Consider the following 20,199-nt stretch of genomic DNA (forward strand, 5'->3'; position numbering starts at 1 on the left):
CAAAGGAAGTAAAGTAGTTATCCCAAAGAGTCTGAGAAAAGAGATGTTAAAAAAGATCCATGGAGGACATCTGGGAATCGAAAAGTGTAAGAAAAGAGCACGAGAGGTGATGTACTGGCCACGAATCAACCAAGATGTGACCAATGAGGTGTCAAACTGCACAATATGTCTGAAATATCGAGCAAGCAATCCGGTAGAACCACTAAAGCCACACCCAGCACCAGACAGACCTTACCAGAAGGTAGGCGCTGACCTATTCGTATGTCAAGGGAAGGACTATCTTGTAGTCACAGACTATTACTCCCTGTATCCAGAGGTTTGTAGACTGCACACCACCACTGCAGATGCTGTGATAACATGTATGAAAGCCATATTCTCCAGACATGGCGTGGCAAGCGAGGTCTTCACAGACAACGGACCTCAGTTTTACAATGCAAGTTTCCGACACTTTGCCAAAGAGTGGGACTTTGTCCACACAACGTCAAGTCCTCACTTTCCACAGTCCAATGGTCTAGTGGAAAAATCGGTCCAGACAGTGAAAAGACTGATGTACAAGGCAAAAGACAGTGGAACTGACTTCTACCAGAGCATGCTTGTATACCGCACAACGCCGCTCGAGTGTGGTATGTCACCAGCCCAACTCCTGATGGGACGTCGGCTAAGGTCAAACCTACCCATCCCGGAGAACCTCCTGAAAACAAAAGAGGGGGAGAAAGTGAGGAAGTTCAAAGAACAACAGAAAGAAAAGCAAAAGTACTACTATGACAGAGGAACACAAAACCTACCTGAACTCCACACTGGTGACCAAGTAAGGTTCAAAGACAAAACAAACACATGGACTCAGAAGGGAACTGTCCTGAGTGAAGGTCAACCAAGATCATACACCATTCAGACAGATGAGGGTGCTGTTCTGAGAAGAAATCGTCAAGATCTTCTCATGGGACCAGCCACAGCAGGTCAAGAGACTGATGCTGTTGAACAACCTGATCACACAGCTGAGAACCAATCATCTGAGGCAACAACTCAGATTCAAGGACAATCAATCAGAAAATCCTCAAGACACGTGAAGCCTCCTGAGAGACTCATTGAGCAAATTTAAGGACTATTGTTATAGAAGGAAGTAATGTTATCTTATTCTTTCTTCAAGTTCTAGTGTATTTACATATTTCATGTGAACACACAAAGCAAGGTTAAAAAACCTTGATCATGATAATGATAATGTAAGTTCATTAAGTGTTACAGTTAAAATGCAGATTAATACAAAGAAAACATGTTGTTAGTTAAAAGTAAAATACTTTTGTTTTAAGAAAAGGAGATGTAATGATATCAGCAAATAGTGATGTTATTTGCCTGTTTGATTATGATGCCTTAGCAGCATGATTGCAGGTATTGATTACTTATGCCTGACCAGCAGAGGTCATGTGACCGAGACAAGCAAGGCAGTGGAATTTAGTTTCGGTTTCGTTCTAGATGCATCACAGCATCGTGTCTCCTGTAAAAACATGTATAAAAGAATTGAACAGACTTTAGATTAAAACTCATTCTCTTTCATAAATGTCTCGTCATTGAACCCACAAAGAAATCAATACAGCCGTTAGTCACGTGATTCCCCAATGGCGGGAAGAATGTGATGACGTCATGACATCAGCTTTCAGACCAGAGGATCAGTCCTCGTGGAGCCTTCAAAGAGAGCAGACCTGTATTCGATGTATTCCAGCAGTTTCCAGTTAAAACCTGATTTGTTCCATTAAAGTTTGTTATTTTGATTGCCTGAGTCGAACACAGTCTTTTCGTTAGGAACCTCCGTTCCTACATTGGTGACCCCGACTTTCGTGAAGAGTTTTCGCGGAAGATCTCCAGCATGGACACGAACGCCGTGACTCTGAAACTGCCACAGTTCTGGGAGCAACAACCAGACGCCTGGTTTATTCAGGTTGAAGCCCAGTTCGCCATTAGGAACATCGTCGCGGATCAGACCCGTTATTACTACGTGGTCTCCGCCCTCGACAGTCCTCCTACTGACAGCAAGTATGATACGATAAAGGCGCGGTTGCTACAGGTCTTCGGGCTCTCGAAGTCAGAGCGCGCTCGCCGGCTCATCACGATGCCTGGCCTTGGGGACTCCAAACCGTCCGAGCTCATGAGCCAAATGCTCACGCACTTGGGTGCCGAACCGGAATGCTTCCTCTTCCAGGAGCTTTTCCTCTACCAAATGCCGGAGCAGGTACAGGCTGCCCTAGCCAGATCCGACATTACAGACTGTGCCGAGCTTGCTGCCGAAGCCGATAAAATTTTCACGGTAACCCAGCAGTGCTGCGCGGCCACGAGGCGCCCATCCCCCACAGATGCGGTTCCAGCTCCTCCTGCAGCGGGCTGGTGCTCCTACCACGCCTGCTTTGGCGCGAAAGCACGATGCTGCCGCTCCCCCTGCAGTTTTTCGCCCCAAAAAAAACCAACAAAGCTCCTGCAGCGTTCCTGGCGAAGGAGGACCGGGTCTAACGGGCGCTCCGCGGTTGCGATGGCCGTCGGATCTACAGGGAAACTTCTTTATATCACTGATTCCCTATCGGGTCGACATTTCCTTTGTGACACCGGGGCGCAGTGTAGCATTCTACCTGCGTCGAAGCTCGACATGCAAGCTGGGAACCACGGTTTTTCCCTCGTAGCGGCTAATGGTGCAGCAATTCGAACTTTCCGAAAGCGGCAGGTCCAAGTCTGTTTCGGCGGTCAGCGCTTCTGTTGGGAATTCGTCATGGCCACAGTCTCACAGGCCATCCTAGGGGTGGATTTTCTGTGTGCCAACAGCCTCCTCGTCGATGTCCGGCACCGCCGGTTCATCAACGCGGCCACCTTCCATTCGATTCCGTGCTACCACGGTACCTCCATGTCGCGCTCTATTGCCTGCGCTTTCCCTCCTCCGGATGACTTCACTCAGCTCCTCGGCGAGTTTCCAGAGCTGACAAGGCCCACTTTCTCCTCCTCGGCAACGAAGCATGGTGTTGAACATCATATCACCACTACTGGCTCCCCGGTTTATGCGCGGGCTAGAAGGCTCGAACCCGGCAAGCTCGCGGCTGCGAAAGCAGAGTTCGACACGATGGAGCGGCTCGGGATAATTTGCCGATCCAATAGTCCCTGGTCTTCGCCTCTCCACATTGTTCCAAAACCGGGTGGCGGCTGGCGGCCATGCGGTGACTACCGACGCCTGAACGATGCCACCACTCCTGATCGGTACCCGATTCCGCATATTCAGGATTTCTCAGTCCATTTGGCCGGAAATTCTATCTTTTCTAAAGTCGACCTCGTCTGGGGGTATCACCAGGTTCCCGTGCACCCGCAAGATGTCCCGAAAACCGCAGTCATCACCCCTTTCGGCCTCTTTGAGTTCCTGCGGATGCCATTTGGCTTGAAGAATGCGGCACAGGCGTTCCAGTGCTTATTGGACTCCGTGCTCCGAGACCTACGCTTCAGCTTCGTCTACCTTGATGACATTCTCATCGCCGGTGCTAGCAAGGAATAGCACATCTCCCATTTGCGTACCCTCTTTACGCGCCTCAGCCAGCATGGTTTAATCATCAACCCGGCCAAGTGCCAGTTCGGCCTGCAGCAGATCGATTTCTTGGGACACCGCATAACATCGGACGGCGCCGTCCCCTTAATGACGAAGATGGAAGCGGTTACCTCTTTCCCGTGCCCTCCAACCATCAAGGCCCTGCAAGAGTTCCTGGGGATGGTCAACTTCTATCACCGATTCGTCCCTAAGGCGGCTCAGCTTATGCAACCCTTGTACGGGGCCCTCAAGGGCAAGTCCGGTAAGGATCCAATCAGCTGGACAGCCGAGATGGACCAGGCGTTCGTCAACACCAAGAGCGTCTTGGCCAACGCAACCATGCTGGCACACCCACTTCCAGGTGCCACCATCGCCCTTACCACGGACACGTCAGACTACGCCATCGGCGCTGTGCAAGAGCAGTGGGTCAACGGCACGTGGCAACAGCTGGCATTTTTCAGCCATCAACTACAGAAAAATGAAAAAAAATACAGCACCTTCGATCGGGAGTTACTGGCCCTTTTCCTAGCCATTCGCCATTTCCGGTTCTTATTGGAAGGATGTCCCTTCACGGCTTTTGTCGACCACAAGCCTCTAACGTTCGCCATGGCCAAGACCGCCGAACCATGGTCCACTCGTCAACAACGTCACCTGACGTTTATTTCCGAATTTACCACGGACATTCAACATGTGTCTGGTAAGGACAACCTGGTGGCGGATTGCCTCTCCCGTGTGACGGTCCACGCAGTTCACCTGGGGATCGACTACGCCCTCATGGCTGCAGATCAGGCCTCGGACTCCGAGGTCCAATCATACAGAACCATCCCCTCTAGTTTCCAGGCGTCCAACGTCACTTTCCAGGCCACAGGCGCCACGCTCCTCTGTGACGTCTCCATGGGCGTTCCCTGACCTATCGTGCCGGTCGCATGGCGCCGGAAGGTGTTTGATCCCATACACGGGTTGTCGCACCCTGGGACGAAGGCTTCACAATGGCTTATGTCGGCGAAGTTGGTCTGGGAAGGTATGCACCTCGATGTGCGTAGTCTGCCAGAAGGCCAAAGTCCAGCGTCATGTTAAAGCTCCAGTGGCTACGTTCGCTGTTCCGGAGCGTCGTTTCGACCACGTGCATGTGGACCTTGTAGGGCCACTTCTGCCTTCTCAGGGTTATACGCATCTCCTCACCATGGTGGACCGCACCACTAGGTGGCCAGAGGCAATTCCTTTGGTTTCCACCACTTCGGCAGACGTCACTAGAGCTTTCATCTCCTGTTGGGTTGCCCGTTTCGGGGTACCGGCGGACATCTCTTCCGACCATGGGCCACAATTTTCCTCGGAGCTTTGGAATGCTGTAGCTCAGGGGCTCGGCACCAAACTTCATCGCACCACCGCCTATCATCCACAGGCGAACGGCCTTTGCGAGCGATTCCACAGGTCGCTTAAAGCCGCCCTTCGGGCCAGTCTTCAAGGTGCAGGATGAGTGGACAGACTTCCATGGGTCCTTTTGGGTCTTCGTACGGCGCCCAAAGAAGACCTGCAATCGTCCTCAGCTGAACTCGTCTACGGCCAGCCTCTCCGAGTACCAGGGGATTTCCTCCCTTCTCCCACAGAGCCATGGTCCGCCTCCCAGCAACTCGTTAGCCACCAGGAAGCGGCCAGATGCTTTGCTCCGGTGCCTACATCAAATCACGGCTTACAGAACTTCCACGTGCCAGCGGAACTGAAGAATGCTGAGTATGTATTCCTCCGCCACGACGCTCACTGGGATCCGCTCAAGCCCCCTTACACTGGTCCTTTCCGCATCATCGAACCAGGAGACAAATCCTTTTCGGTCGACATCGGAGGAAAGCCGGATCACATTTTGGTGGACCGATTGAAGCCAGCTCACCTGGACCTGGACCACTCAGTCGTCGTCGCTCAACCGCCGAAACGTGGCTGGCCGCCCGCAGCCGCCGTGCCAGATCAACCAAAGCCGCCCGCCAACTTGACCACGCTCGCCGCGCCTGCTCAACCACAATCGCCTGCCAGCTCAACCACCGGTCATCAGCTTCCTCTGCCAGGTTATCGAAGTCAATCAGACAGACTTGTCAGACCTCCTCCTCATCTCACTTTTTCTGTTAAAGACAATTCTGGGGGGGGGGGGCATGTGGCGGAGCCACCAAAGGACTCAGAGCGGTTGTACATAATTCCTTTAACAGCAATGTAGTTACAGCCTGTGTCTGTACCTTTAATTACACTGTTTAACTGTACTATGTCTAGTTACCTTTACAGCGCGGTTTCAATGTGATGACGTCATGCCGTTAGTCACGTGATTCCCCAATGGCGGGAAGAACGTGATGACGTCATGATGTCAGCTTGCAGACCAGAGGATCAGTCCTCGTGGAGCCTTCAAAGAGAGCAGACCTGTATTCGATGTATTCCAGCAGTTTCCAGTTAAAACCTGTTTTGTTCCATTAAAGTTCGTTATTTTGATTGCCTGAGTCGAACTCAGTCTTTTCGATAGGAACCTCTGTTCCTACACTATAAGCTTGTACAATTTCTTGAGCGGCTGAAGACTTAGGGGGAAAAATTCAGTATCGCCCCGTTTGGGGTGCCATTATTGGCCGTGCGCAAAGTTTAGCACCTGGCGCTAATTATCGCCTCCGACGGCAAACTTGGCTTTTATCGCCCCTGGAGGTGATTGGAGCGCTAAATCAGGCGCTTCACACCTGTCTTAAGGCGCAAACGCCGAGGAGCGAGGCGCTACCTCAGAGCGCTGGTGAAGCAAGGAAGGACAAATCAAAATAAACCTGCAAAGTGCTGCTCAGTACTCAAAACTCCGTCACAAAGCGTTGAATCTCTCCAGAAGTCTCTCTGTCTCAGAATGCGTGGTGCAAAAATGTCACCGATAAAAAAAGGCAGGAAGCGGTCGCCTTTAAATAGCGCTCCCCCAGTCCCTTCCTGACAGCAAAACGCTCCCCTCAACCTGCCGCTGCTAGCGGCAGGCGGTAAGGCAGGGGGCGCCACTCAATATCCGGTCCGGGGCGCTAACGGGGCGTTGCGCACTCGACTGACGTCACAATCTGCCGGCGCAGGAGATCGTGGCGGTAGTGTTTAGCGCCGCCGCAAAATGTCTAGTTAATTTCGCGAGCGGCGCAAACATTGCCGCGCCCGGGCGCTAGTTGCTTTGCTCCCCTCTTAAGGCACTAACGGGAGGCGCAAACAACTGAATTTTTCCCCCTTAGTCTGTCAGCAAGAAGGGCTGGCACAGAATTGGCCAGACTGCTGATAGATGAGACATCTTTAGTTCTTCTAAAGACCAGTTTTCTTACAGATCTTGCTTCATGTGAAAATGTTGCATATATTTATACAGTACAGTAACAAAATGATCATCTGGAATTATTATGCAAAAAATATCTACATATATGTATGTATAATTACAAGCCTTATGTATGCAGACACTTCCTGTCCGTGAAAATTATTTCCTGTTGTCACGCTTTTTGGTAATGCTTTGTGTTAACATTTAACATTGAATCAGCCTTTGTAAACATTGGCTGCTCGAGGAATTCTGGCTCCGTGTTGAAGAGCTGGAGTCCGAGCTTCAAACACTGAGACACATCAGGGAGGGGGAGAGTTACCTGGACTCTGTGTATCACGAGGTATTCACACCAATTAGATTAATTAATTCAGATGTAGTCCGTGGCCAGTGTCAGGATGGTGTGACTAGAAGTGAGGCAGGTACGGGGATCCAGGAGGTAGTGTTGGAGGAGCCGCAGCCCTTGCACTTGTCCAACAGGTTCGAGGCTCTTACTCCCTGTGAGGATGGGAACAGGGACTGCGGGGAGGATGAGCAACCTGGCCACAGCACCGTGGAGCGGGGGGCCATTCAGGTGGGGAGAGTTAAAAGAAATGTTGTAGTGGTAAGGGATAGTATCGTTAGGGGGATAGATAGAGTTCTTTGCAGCCGAGAGCGAGAGTCCCGAAGGCTGTGTTGCCTGCCCGGTGCCAGGGTTAAGGACATCTCCTTTGGACTGGAGAGAAACTTGGAGTGGGAGGGGGAGGATCCAGTTGTCGTGGTCCATGTTGGTACCAACGACATAGACAGGACAAGGAAGGAGGTTCTGCTGAGGGAGTTTGAGCAGCTAGGGGCCAAATTAAAAAGCAGAACCACAAGGGTAATAATCTCTGGATTATTACCTGAGCCACGAGCAAATTTGGCTAGGACGAATAAAATTAGAGAGTTAAATGCATGGCTCAAAGACTGGTGTGGGAGAAATGGGTTTTGCTTCCTGGGACACTGGCACCAGTACTGGGGCAGGAGGGAGCTGTTCCGTTGGGACGGGCTTCACTTGGCCAGTGCTGGGACTAGAGTCCTGTTGGATCATATAACTAGGGCTTTGAGAGGGTTTAATCTAACTAGTTGGGGGGCAGGTTCCTAGAGAGCAAATAATAAAAATGACAACAGAGAAGGTCATAGACTTAGGTAGCAGTGGGGAAATTAAAAACCAGAGTGTGTCAGGAAGGGGCAGAGGGTATGGAGTAAAAGATAAAGTAATAAAAAGGGCAAAAGCAGGAACTAAGTGTCACAAAACATATTTGAAAGTTCTCTATCTGAATGCACGTAGCATTCGTAACAAAATAGACGAGTTAATGGCACAAATACTACATATGGGTATGATCTTGTGGCCATTACAGAAACATGGCTGCAGGGTGACAATGCCTGGGAATTAAACATACCAGGTTATTTAACGATCAGGAAGGACAGGCAGGAAGGAAGGGGGGGTGGGGTGGCTATGTTAATAAAGGAAGGAATCACTGTAATACAGAGAAATGATATTGGGTCAAAAGATCAGGATAATGAAACAGTTTGGGTGGAGGTAAGGAATAATAAGGGGAAAAAAACACTAGTGGGTGTAGTCTATAGGCCTCCGAACTGTGGCAACTCTGTTGGACGGAGTATCAATCAGGAAATAGTTGAGGCTTGTAATAAGGGAACATCTATAATTATGGGGGATTTTAACTATCATATTAATTGGACAAATCAAATTGGGCAGGGCTGCCTTGAGGATGAGTTCATTGAGTGTATTAGGGATGGGTTTCTTGAGCAGTATGTAACTGAACCGACCAGGGGGCAAGCAACCTTAGATCTGGTCCTGTGTAACGAGACAGGATTAATTAAAAATGTCCTAGTAAAGGATCCCCTTGGAATGAGTGACTATAACATGGTTGAATTCCATATTCAATTAGAGGGTGAAAAGGTTGGATCTCAAACAAGCATGCTAAGCTTGAATAAAGGAGACTATGAAGGTATGAGAGCGGAATTGAGTAGAGTGGATTGGGAAAATAGATTAAAGGGTAAGACGATACATGATCAGTGGTGTACATTTAAGGAGTTATTTTACAACTTCCAAAAAATATATATTCCACTGAGAAGAAAAGGGTGTAAAAGAAAAGACAGCCATCCGTGGCTAAGTAAAGAAATTAAGGATAGTATTCGACTAAAAACAAGGGCATATAAGGTAGCCAAATCTAGTGGGAGGATAGAGGATTGGGAAAACTTTAAAAGACAGCAAAAAATAACAAAAAGATTGATTAAGAAAGGGAAGATAGATTATGAAAGTAAATTAGCAAAAAATATAAAAACAGATAGTAAGAGTTTTTATAGTTATATAAAAAGAAAAAGGGTGGCTAAAGTAAATGTTGGTCCCTTAGAGGATGAGACCGGGAAATTAATGGTGGGAAATATGGAGATGGCAAAAACACTGAATGAATATTTTATATCAGTCTTTACAGTAGAAGACACTAAGAATATCCCAACACTGGACAAACAGGGGGCTAAAGGGGGGGAGGAGCTAAACATGATCAAAATCACTAAGGAAGTGGTACTCGGTAAAATAATGGGACTCAAGGCGGATAAATCACCTGGACCTGATGGCTTACATCCTAGGGTCTTGAGGGAAGTGGCGGTAGGGATTGTGGATGCATTGGTAATAATTTTCCAAAACTCCCTGGACTCGGCAAAGGTCACGGCAGACTGGAAAACTGCTAATGTAACACCCTTATTTAAAAAGGGCAGTAGACAGAAGGCTGGAAACTATAGACCGGTTGGCCTAACATCTGTGGTAGGTAAAATTTTGGAGTCCATTATTAAGGAGACAGTAACAGGACATTTGGATAATCATAATTTAATAGGACAAAGTCAGCATGGTTTTATGAAGGGGAAGTCATGTTTGACAAAATTTGCTGGAGTTCTTTGAGGAAGTAACATATAGGGTGGATAAAGGGGAACCAGTGGACGTAGTGTATTTAGACTTCCAAAAGGCATTTGACAAGGTGCCACACAAAAGATTATTGCTTAAGATAAAAAATCATGGGATTGGGGGTAATATTCTGGCATGGATAGAGGATTGGCTATCTAACAGAAGGCAGAGAGTTGGGATAAATGGTTCATTCTCAGACTGGCAATCAGTAACTAGTGGTATTCCGCAGGGGTCAGTGCTGGGTCCCCAACTCTTTACAATCTATATTAACGATTTGGAGGAGGGGACCGAGTGTAACATATCAAAGTTTGCAGATGATACTAAGATGGGAGGGAAAGTAGTGAGTGAGGAGGACATAAAAAACCTGCAAGGGGACATAGACAGGCTAAGTAAATGGGCAGAGATTTGGCAGATGGAATACAATACTGGAAAGTGTGAGGTTATGCACTTTGGCAGGAAAAATCGTAGAGCAAGTTATTATCTTAATGGCAAGAAACTGGAAAGTACTGAAGTACAAAGGGATCTGGGGGTCCTGGTGCACGAAACTCAAAAGATTAGTATGCAGGTGCAGCAAGTGATTAAGAAGGCCAATGGAATGTTGGCTTTCATTGCTAGGGGGATAGAATATATAAATAGGGAGGTATTGCTTCAGTTGTACAAGGTATTGGTGAGACCGCACCTGGAATACTGCGTACAGTTTTGGTGTCCATACTTAAGAAAGGACATACTTGCTCTCGAGTCAGTACAAAGAAGGTTCACTCGGTTAATCCCGGGGATGAGGGGATGGACATATGAGGAGAGGTTGAGTAGATTGGGGCTCTACTCATTGGAGTTCAGAAGAATGAGAGGCGATCTTATTGAAACATAAGATTGTGAAGGGGTTGGTTCGGGTGGATGCGGGGAGGATGTTCCCGATGATGGGTGAAACTAGAACTAGGGGGCATAGTCTTAGAATAAGGGGCCGCTCTTTCAAAACTGAGATGAGGAGGAACTACTTCACTCAGAGGGTGGTAGGTCCATGGAATATGCTGCCCCAAAAAGCTGTAGAAGCTACATCATTACATAAATTTAAAACAGAAATAGACAGTTTCCTAGAAGTAAAGGGAATTAAGGGTTACGGGGAGCGGGCAGGAATTTGGACATGAGTCTGGGTTCGGATCGGTCATGGCCCTGTGGCTAGCGGAGCGGGCCCAGGGGCCGTGTAGCCTGATCCTGCTCCTATTTCGTGTGTCTAATTCTGTTAGATTCAGGAGATGGTTCTGTGATAGTGGATTGGCGGTTAGGATCAGATCAGCCATGATCTTATTGAATGGCGGAGCAGGCTCGAGGGGCCGATTGGCCTACTCCTGCTCCTATTTCTTATGTTCTTCTGTTCTTATTTATAATGGTCATCGTATGTAAACAATTGCCTGTCACAGTGTAGTTGCAGTCTCCGGCCACTAGGTGGCACTGTGATGTGTTTCAGCTCTGTTCACTTCTACCATCTTGTTTTTCCTCCATCTGTTTTAAATTATATGTAAAAACCTGTTTTGAATTGACAGTGAAATATATTTTTTATTTATTTTTCCTTCCTATTTTGAACTAATTTTTTTTTTAATGCTGCCTTCCCACCTGCTCCACGACCCATGGCACCTTGCCATGCTATCAATCATCTCCCACCCAAAAGCAAAAAGGCAGAGAAACAGAAGAGGATGCAGGCAGAGAAAGAGCGATGTAAACAGGACACACAGGTGAGAGAACTATCTTTCCTCTAATTTACCATGAGCAACACCATGGCAGATGCTTTAGCTAATTTGTAAAAACCGTTTAGCAATAAACCTTTGGCAAACAGTCTCACTGTATCTGACAATACCAGATAGAATAATAGAATCATAGAATGGTTAGAGCACAGAAAGAGGCCATTCGACCCGTCGAGCCCGTGCCAGCTCTCTGCAAGTGTACTTCAACTAGTCCTACTCATCCGCCCTTTCCCTGGAGCCCTTCAAATTTTTTTCCTTCAGGTACTTATCCAATCGCTTTTGAAAGCCACAATTGAATCTGCCTCCACCACCCTTTCAGGCAGTGCATTCCAGATCCTAACCACTCGCTGCATAAAAAAGTATTTCCTCATGTCACCTTTGGTTCTTCTGCCAATCGCCTTATATTATATACAATAGCAAAATACTGCAGAGGCTGGAAATCTGGAATAACAACAGAAAATGCTGGAAACACTCAGCAGGCCAGGCAGCATCGGTGGAGAGAGAAACAGAGTCAACGTTTCAGGTCGAAGACCCTTCGTCAGAACTGGAAAAAAGTTGGAGATGCAACAGGTTTTTAAGCAAGTGATGGGGCAGGGAGAGGGGGGGAGGGGAGGAAAGAACAAAAGGGAAAGTTTGTGATAGGATGGCAGGTGGTACCACGGTGGTAGGCCAGATCACCAACAACGATGAGTCAGCCTACAGGGAGGAGGTCCAGCATCTCGTGAAGTGGTGCGCCAATAACAACCTGGCCCTTAACATCAAGAAAACCAAGGAAATCATTGTGGACTTCAGGAAGTCTAAAGGCGGAAGTCACACCCCCATCCACATCCATGGGGCTGTGGTGGAAAGGGTGGACAGCTTTAAGTTCCTCGGAGTCCACATCACGGAAGACCTCTCCTGGTCCCTCAATACCTCCTCTCTGGTGAAGAAGGCCCAGCAGCGCCTATATTTCCTAAGGAGGCTGAAGGGATGTAACCTGTCACCCCTGATCCTCTCTAACTTTTACCGCTGTACAATAGAGAGCATCCTGATGAACTGCATCACAGTATGGTATGGCAGCTGTAGCTACTATGACCGGAAAGCCCTGCAGCGGATAGTCAAAACTGCCCAACGCATTACCGGCACCCGGCTACCGACCATAGAGCACATATACCAGAAACGCTGTTTACGGAGGTCACTGACCATCATCAAAGACCCTACCCACCCCAGCCACAGTCTGTTCGCCCTCCTGCCATCTGGGAGACGCTACAGATGCATTCGCACCCGTACGACCAGATTTAGGAACAGCTTCTTTCCCAGGGCTGTCATCCTACTGAACTCCACAAATAAACTCTAAAGCCTGCACATCTGCCAATGCACTTTATTCTGTTTATGTTTATGTTAATGTATTACAAGCCAAATGAATGTTGAATGTTTAAATGTCTTAATCTAAATGTACACTCTCGGGAGCCGCAAGCCTACATTTCGTTGTACTGCACTTGTGCACTAACAATGACAATAAAGTTGATTATTATGAGGAGAGAGACTCAATGTTGAGTCCACTCTTACACTGTTCCAATGAAGCTCAACATAAGCTCGAGGAACAGCACCTCATCATTACATTAGGCACTTTACAGCCTTCTGGACTCAACATCGAGTTCAACAATTTCAGACTATAACCTCCCCCATTTTTTCAGGCGGCAGCTGTTGATGATTCTGCCCTCCCCATCTGTAACATTTCATCTCTCCGGAGTTCAATCCTAGCACAGATCGTGCCTTTAGTTCCCTCCTCCCCTCCCCTCCCCTCCCCCCCCCGCCTCTGCACTTGCTTAAAACCTGTTACTTTTCCCAGTTCTGACGAAGGGTCCTCGACCTGAAGCGTTGACTCTGTTTCTCTCTCCACGGATGCTGCCTGGCCTGCTGAGTGTTTCCAGCATTTTCTGCTGTTATACCTTATAGTATATCTCGTGCAGTTTTGCTACTTAACTGTCCACATAGCCCTGGCTTATGCATCTCTGCAAATATACGTGGATTTTTTTATCATCTTGATGACCACCTTTTTCAAAGTGCTGATTGTTTTGTTTTTTACTGCCGTGTCCATAAAACACGCGTGTCTTGCCTTCTCACAACAGCCGAATTCTAGAGATGATTGACTTAACAAAACAGGCTGAAGAACAAGCTACCTGTTCAACTGGCAAGGCACAGACATGGCCATTCCACCTACAGCAAAGGATGAATGCGTGAAGGTGAGCGAGCACGAGGACAAGGACAATCAGGAGAGGGAGCAGCAGCAGTAGCTCGAGCTTCCATAAATAGAAAGTATTTGTCGAGTACGGATGACCTAAGGGAAATGTGGAACAGTGATAATTATTTCAAATAGGACAAGGGAAACTTTGACAGGACAGGCGTAGTTCGGATAGCACATTTTAAATCACTCGTAAGTAGTGGTTTGGCAAAGAAAAGCTTCGAATGTTTTCCGCTTACCCTTGGATAGCGGTTTATTCAGAGAAAAACAAATGACTCAATTCGGTTCCAACTGATTGCTGTGCTCCAGGCTCTTATTCTGTATCCAGGTGTATTTATAATCCAACTTTATTAAAATATATCAAAGAAGAGTAAAATATTATTTTTGACATGTATTTAATATCGTGCTACTTATTTTAACAACAAGAGAATGTTATAACAAAGGGCGATAGATTGTCAGGGCACTGATGGCCCACATATACCTCTCATTATTTTCTATGATCTTGTAGGAGTCTCTGCACTCCTAACAAAGAATCTATAACTTACTGGAAGTTAACAAACTGAATTTATTGGCTAAGAACAAGAAACTACAGGAGAAGCTCAAAACAGGTCTTTTCTCTTTCAATCCACACGAGGACAGGCTGGCCCCGCCCTCTACCTCTGACGTCATGACGTCATCACGTTTCCCGCCAAAGGGGACGTCACGTGACCCACGTGGTGACGTCATCGCGTCAGATCGCGATGTTGCCGATCTAGCTCTGTTTAACCAGAGCCAACTTGAAAGGTAATAACATTGGTTACAGACAATTAATGCTAGAGGTAATAACATTGGTTACAGACAATTATGTAAGTCACTGTAAGAGTCTCTTAGTGGTTTTGCCACAATCTATATACAGTATGTGTTTCTTTTTTAATATGTATGTGTATGTGTGTGTGTCTCTCCCTCTCTCTATCTATCTCTATATCTATCTACCTCCCCACATGCTAAGTCAGAGGATATGCGGTTGTATGAAGACAGAGGATTATATCTTATAATGTGCATTCTATCATTCTGTTGCTAAGTTGCAGCTGTACGTAACTGATGTGTCCCTTTTAAGGCTCCAAGGTCTATTGCTGTGCTCCTCTGAGCTCAGAGACTAATTGCTCTGAAGCCGATCCTAAGGTCAATTAGAGGTTAGTAGAACCCAACAGGAAATGACCGGCTTTCATTTTTTCTTAAGAGAAGGTGTCAGCCGTGGCTCAGTGGGCAGCACCCTCACCTCTAAGCCAGAAGGTTGTGGGTTCATAGTCCCACTCCAGAGAATTGAGCATAACAATCCAGGCTGATACTCCCAGTGTAGTGCTGAGGGAGTGCTGCACTGTCGGAGGTGCCATCTTTTGGATGAGATGTTAAACCGAGGCCCCATCTGCTCTCTCAGGTGGACGTAAAAGAGAGTGTAGCACTATTTCGGAGAAGAGCAGGGGAGTTCTCCCCAGTGTCCTGGGGCCAATATTTATTCCTCAGTCAACATCACAAACAGATTATTCGGTCATTATCACAATGCTGTTTGTGGGAGCTTGCTGTGCACAAATTGGCTGCCGCATTACAACAGTGACTACACTTCAAAAAGTACTTCATTGACTGTAAAGCACTTTGGGACGTCCAATGGTCATGAAAGGCGCTATAGAAATGCAAGTCTTTCTTTCTTAATATGATTGATACTGTTATTTTCTTAATGGTTGAAAGCCCACTGATGTGTCACATCACGTGATAGGCAATGCCGTAGGATTGGTGAACCTCCAGCCACACTCGGGTCAAGGAGTAGGAGATTTTACTCTAGGTCAAGGTTGGAGAAAATACGGGGGCGATTTTTGATTGCTCCTTCAGGCACTAAAGAGCCACTGGGGTGGCCAAGATGGGGTCTTGAGCTGAAATGCCGGTCTAGGCCACGTTTAGCGCAAGACGCCATCTTGGTAAAGGAGTTGAAGCTTGTGCTAGAAACGGCTGCCCGGACGATTGTTAAGGGGCTGATTGCCACTTAAATTACCTGCTAGCGCTCGTTAACGAGTCTGAACGGCATTTTTTGGTGGATAGCGCTTGACCTAACGTCCTCTCCTAACAGCGACCAGCTGATTGGGAGTAAACTGGTCGTTGCTGAGGATTTTGAGTTCTACTTAAAGGCATATCACCTTTTACTGTTCACTTGCTGCTGGTGGTTTGAAGAGGATGTTTGAAACACATCGGGAGACTTTCTGGGGCTCTTTGTCAAGACTTCACCAACACTCGAGCAACATTTATTCCAGAAATTCCCTGAGGACTTCACCCAAAAAGAGTGAGTGCTGTGCTACTCCACCTTATAGGAGTCACCAGGAGAAAGGGAGTGCTTGGTCATGGGCATCTCGCTAGGGGTCTCCCTTGGTCTGGAGGAGGAACAGGAGGAGGAGGCGAGGCCAGGCAGAGCATAGAAACATAGAAACATAGAAGATAGGAGCAGGAGTAGGCCATTCGGCCCCTCGAGCCTGCTCCGCCATTTAATGAGATCATGGCTGATCATCCAAATTCAGTACCCTGTCCCTGCTTTCTCCCCATACCCCTTGATCCCTTTAGCCTTAAGAAATATATCCAACTCCTTCTTGAATATATTTAATGAATTGGCCTCAACTGCCTTCTGTGGTAGAGAATTCCACAGGTTCACCACTCTCTGGGTGAAGAAATTCCTCTTAATTTCTGTCCTAAATGGCTTACGCCTTATCCTTAGACTGTGACCCCTGGTTCTGGACTCCCCCGCCATCGGGAACATCCTTCCTGCATCTAGTCTGTCTAGTCCTGTTAGAATTTTGTAAGTTTCAATAAGCAGCACCGGCTGCTGCAGGAGAGAGGGACAGGAGGGCGAGGTGGTGTCCTTCCACCCTACAGGTACAGGACATCCCTCCTCCTCTGGACCTCCTCCACCAGGACCACCAGTGCCACATCTGAAAACCTGTGCACCCTCTCCTTCGGTCCCCGAGCCAACCTGCAACGTACCACTGTGTGTCAGACAGCCCACTCCACAGCTTCAGTGGGAGTGGGTGCGAGGAGCCCGCCGCGTATACTGCCCCATGAAAATTGCGTCTAATCAGCGCTTGAGTGCTAAACCTGCAGGTTTCTGGATTGGCAGCTCTAGGCAAGTTCAAATCATGCTAATCAGCAATTAGGACCAAAATCGCAGGCTAAAGCCAAAGGCTTTCAAAGAGGCGAGTCTTATTAGCGCAGCACCCATTTAGCCTGTTTTCACCCTTTCACCAAAATGACCCCCAAACTCTGGGCAGCTAAAGACTATTCTCATCAAACTCGGAGCAAATATTGTAGTTTCAGTATAAAAAGGATTTAGAAATGGTTTCCTTTTGAATCCCTGGAGCTTGATTGAAACCCAATTATTGTAAAAGGAAAGTGAGCATTTTCTGGTTCCCAAATAAAATGTAAGGACATGAGGACAAACTTTTTTACGCAGTGAGTGGTTAGGATCTGGAATGCACTGCCTGAGAGGGTGGTGGAGGCAGATTCAATCGTGGCTTTCAAAAGGGAGTTGGATAAGTACCTGAAGGAAAAAATTTGCAGGGCTACAGGGAAAGGGCGGGGGAGTGGGACTAGCTGAAGTGCTCTTGCAGAGAGCTGGCACGGACTCGACGGGCCAAATGACCTCCTTCTGTGCTGTAACCATTCTATGATTCTATGGGGGAGAATTTTGGTACCTTAGTGCCTCCAGTTAGCACCTGGCAGGGGGCGCTAACGGGGCGCTGATGCAGTAGCGCTGTGGCGAGGCAAATCCAGCGCCGCATGCCAAATCTGGTTCCCCCTAGCGCCACTGCTAACATTTACCACCAGGGACTTTAGCAGCCGGCTGATCATGACGTCAGTGAGCGTGCAACGCTCACTGGGCGCCCGATTTGCAAAATTCATCGTCGCACCCTGCCTTAGCACCTCGCCCCGACAACGACAGGGAGAGGAGGCATGAAGCAAGTGGATGCCAGCTCTGGGGCGCTACTTAATGGAATCATGAGTAATGAGTCGCAGCTCTCAGGTTGGTGCTGTTTCACTGCTTCCTTGTCAGTTTAATTCAGTCATTTAAAGGTTCTTTAGTTTCAGGACTGTTGTTGGTACTAAAAATTAGTTACATTTATTCTGACAACATATCAATGTGCTGCACTTGGTTACATTGGCCCAGAAATTCGGGTCAGGGGCTTCCCGCGGGTGCAAGCCCCCGACCTGCACTTACCTAGCGCGCTGGCCGTTGTGCTGCGGGCCCCCGTGGAATTCTGATCCGGGGCCTCCTCCAGCTGCCGGTGCGCAGTGCTTGCATATACCAGGGGCGCAGTTAGTTCGATGCGTCCCCTGGGATCACGTGGGCCATGGGGAGCCAATCGGAGCAGGGAATGCTCCATTCATAAGTCTGACAGGAAGTGCTGTCAAACTTAGAAATACTACGAGCCCCTTCTTCTTACAAAACATCACTAAATCTTCAAATACATTTTTTTTAATCACATTTTTTAAATAAACTATAAATTACATGAAATAACTATTTTAAACAGAAATTTAAATTTTTGAAAAAAATAATTTTATTTTCTAACGGGGCTAAAAATAAACTTACAGTACCGTTCTTTAAAGTATTTAAAAATAATAAACCTGTGGAAAAAATGTTTTAATTTTAATTAATTCACCACTTACCTTGTAAAAAGCAGGCCTTACGCCTGCTTTTTACATGTCTAAGTTCTGCAGACTTACCCACCCTGGAAAACCTGGAAAAAAAAACAAAGTTTGATGCGCACACGCAGCCTCCCCCACGCACGCGTTCGACCTCTGAACCCCTGCTTTCAGGGGAACGGAAGTGCCGGTTTCCCGCGCATGCGCAGTGCATGCACGAAACCGGTACTTCCATTGGGCCTACGGGTGAGTACCCCGTGCGTACTCACCTGTGGAGACCCGAATTTCTGGGCCATTAATGGGGGCTGTACTGGCGGTCGACCTCGCCCTCCAGGATCTACGGCGGAGGGAGCAGAGGCAGTGAGAAGGATTGGAACATGTGGCCAGAGGGAGCAGGAGGGCCATGAGGGCTCTCAACAGGAGGCCTTACCCTCCGAGGGTATTCCGAGAGCAATTCTCCTACCTCCAATTAAGCGAGGAGCAGTGTATTAGAAGGCTCCACTTCAGCAAGGAGGTGGTCACAGAACTCTGCCACCTCCTCCAACCAGACTTCGAGCCTCAGATCAGGACGACCACGGCTCTCTGTGGCAGCCAACGTCACTGCCACCCTCAATTTCTTCACCAGCAGTTCCTTCCAATCTGCAACAGGCGACATAGCTAACATCTTGCAGTTTGCCATCCATCGCTGCATCCACAAGATCACAGAGGCTCTCTACAGTAGGAGAAGGGACTACATTTCCTTCCCCATCACCAGAGAGAAGCAGGACGAATGTGCATGTGGCTTTGCCAGGATAGTGGGCTTCCCCATGGTGCAGGGCGCCATTGACTGCAATCATGTGGCTTTGCAGGCACCGCATAACAATCCTTAGGTATTCCATAACCGCAAAGGCTACCACTCACTTAATGTCCAGTTGGTGTGCAACCACAGACAGCGAATCCTCAATGTGAAAGCCCACTATCCTGGCAGCAGCCATGATGACTTCATCCTGCTCCAGCACTCTTCCAGCCACCACGTCAAGCTCGCGGCTGGCTGGTTGGAGACAAGGGCTTTCCGCTCTCCACCTGGCTCATGACTCCTCTCCGCAACCCCAACACTTGTGCCCAACACTCATATAATGAGAGCCATGCTGCCACCAGGAACATCATCGAGCAGACCATCGGGGTGCTCAAGCAACGGTTCCGCTGCCTTGACCGCTCGGGAGGAGCCCTCCAGTACTCGGCTGAGCGAGTGTCCCATTTCGTCATCGTCTGCTGCATGCTCCACAACTTGGCCATCATGAGGGCACAGCCCTTGCCACCAGGGATTGCAGGACTATCTCAGGAGGAGGGGGAGGAGGAACAGGAGCGAGGGGGGAGGCAGCTACTCAATCTGCTTTCCGGTAGGCTGGTCCGTGACTGCCTCATCAGACTGTGGTCCCAATAAATGAAACCCCAGCTCACCACATCCCCATCATTCCATCCCTGTCACAGGCAAAGCTGAAATGAGAGACACATCACAAAAGAATTCAAACTGAATTAATAAATTTATCAACCATCAGTGAACACATATTTACAACAACAATATTAACTATTCACCATTGTGCAATCCCTTTATGCCTCTCCTCACTGTGCCTTTGCCTACTCTAGTGCTCCTATGAAGTGTTGGCCCAGTGGCTGCAGCACGACGGGTGTAAGGCTGCTGAGTGTCCGTGCGGGAGACTTCAGCTGGCCTTGCAGGATGCCCTCGATCAGCTCTGGTTCTGGCAGGCCTGGCTGTAGACTGCACCACCTCAGGCTGGGCGGCAGCAGTCT

General features: G+C 48.1%; 1 long non-coding RNA gene across 1 annotated transcript in view; it reads left to right on the forward strand.

Annotated features, from left to right (window-relative positions):
- LOC147103426 (uncharacterized) overlaps positions 1-11,516 on the forward strand; it is a 305,115-nt gene extending 293,599 nt beyond the window's left edge. Inside the window, exon 5 of the long non-coding RNA XR_015072999.1 lies at positions 11,453-11,516. This is a non-coding gene — a long non-coding RNA (uncharacterized LOC147103426). The remainder of the gene's footprint in view (positions 1-11,452) is intronic.
- The last annotated feature ends 8,683 nt before the right edge of the window (positions 11,517-20,199 follow it).

Source organism: Somniosus microcephalus, chromosome 20 (assembly GCF_052327205.1).
Source record: "Somniosus microcephalus isolate GS21.2 chromosome 20, FLI_Smic_1.0, whole genome shotgun sequence".
Classification (NCBI taxonomy): domain Eukaryota; kingdom Metazoa; phylum Chordata; class Chondrichthyes; order Squaliformes; family Somniosidae; genus Somniosus; species Somniosus microcephalus.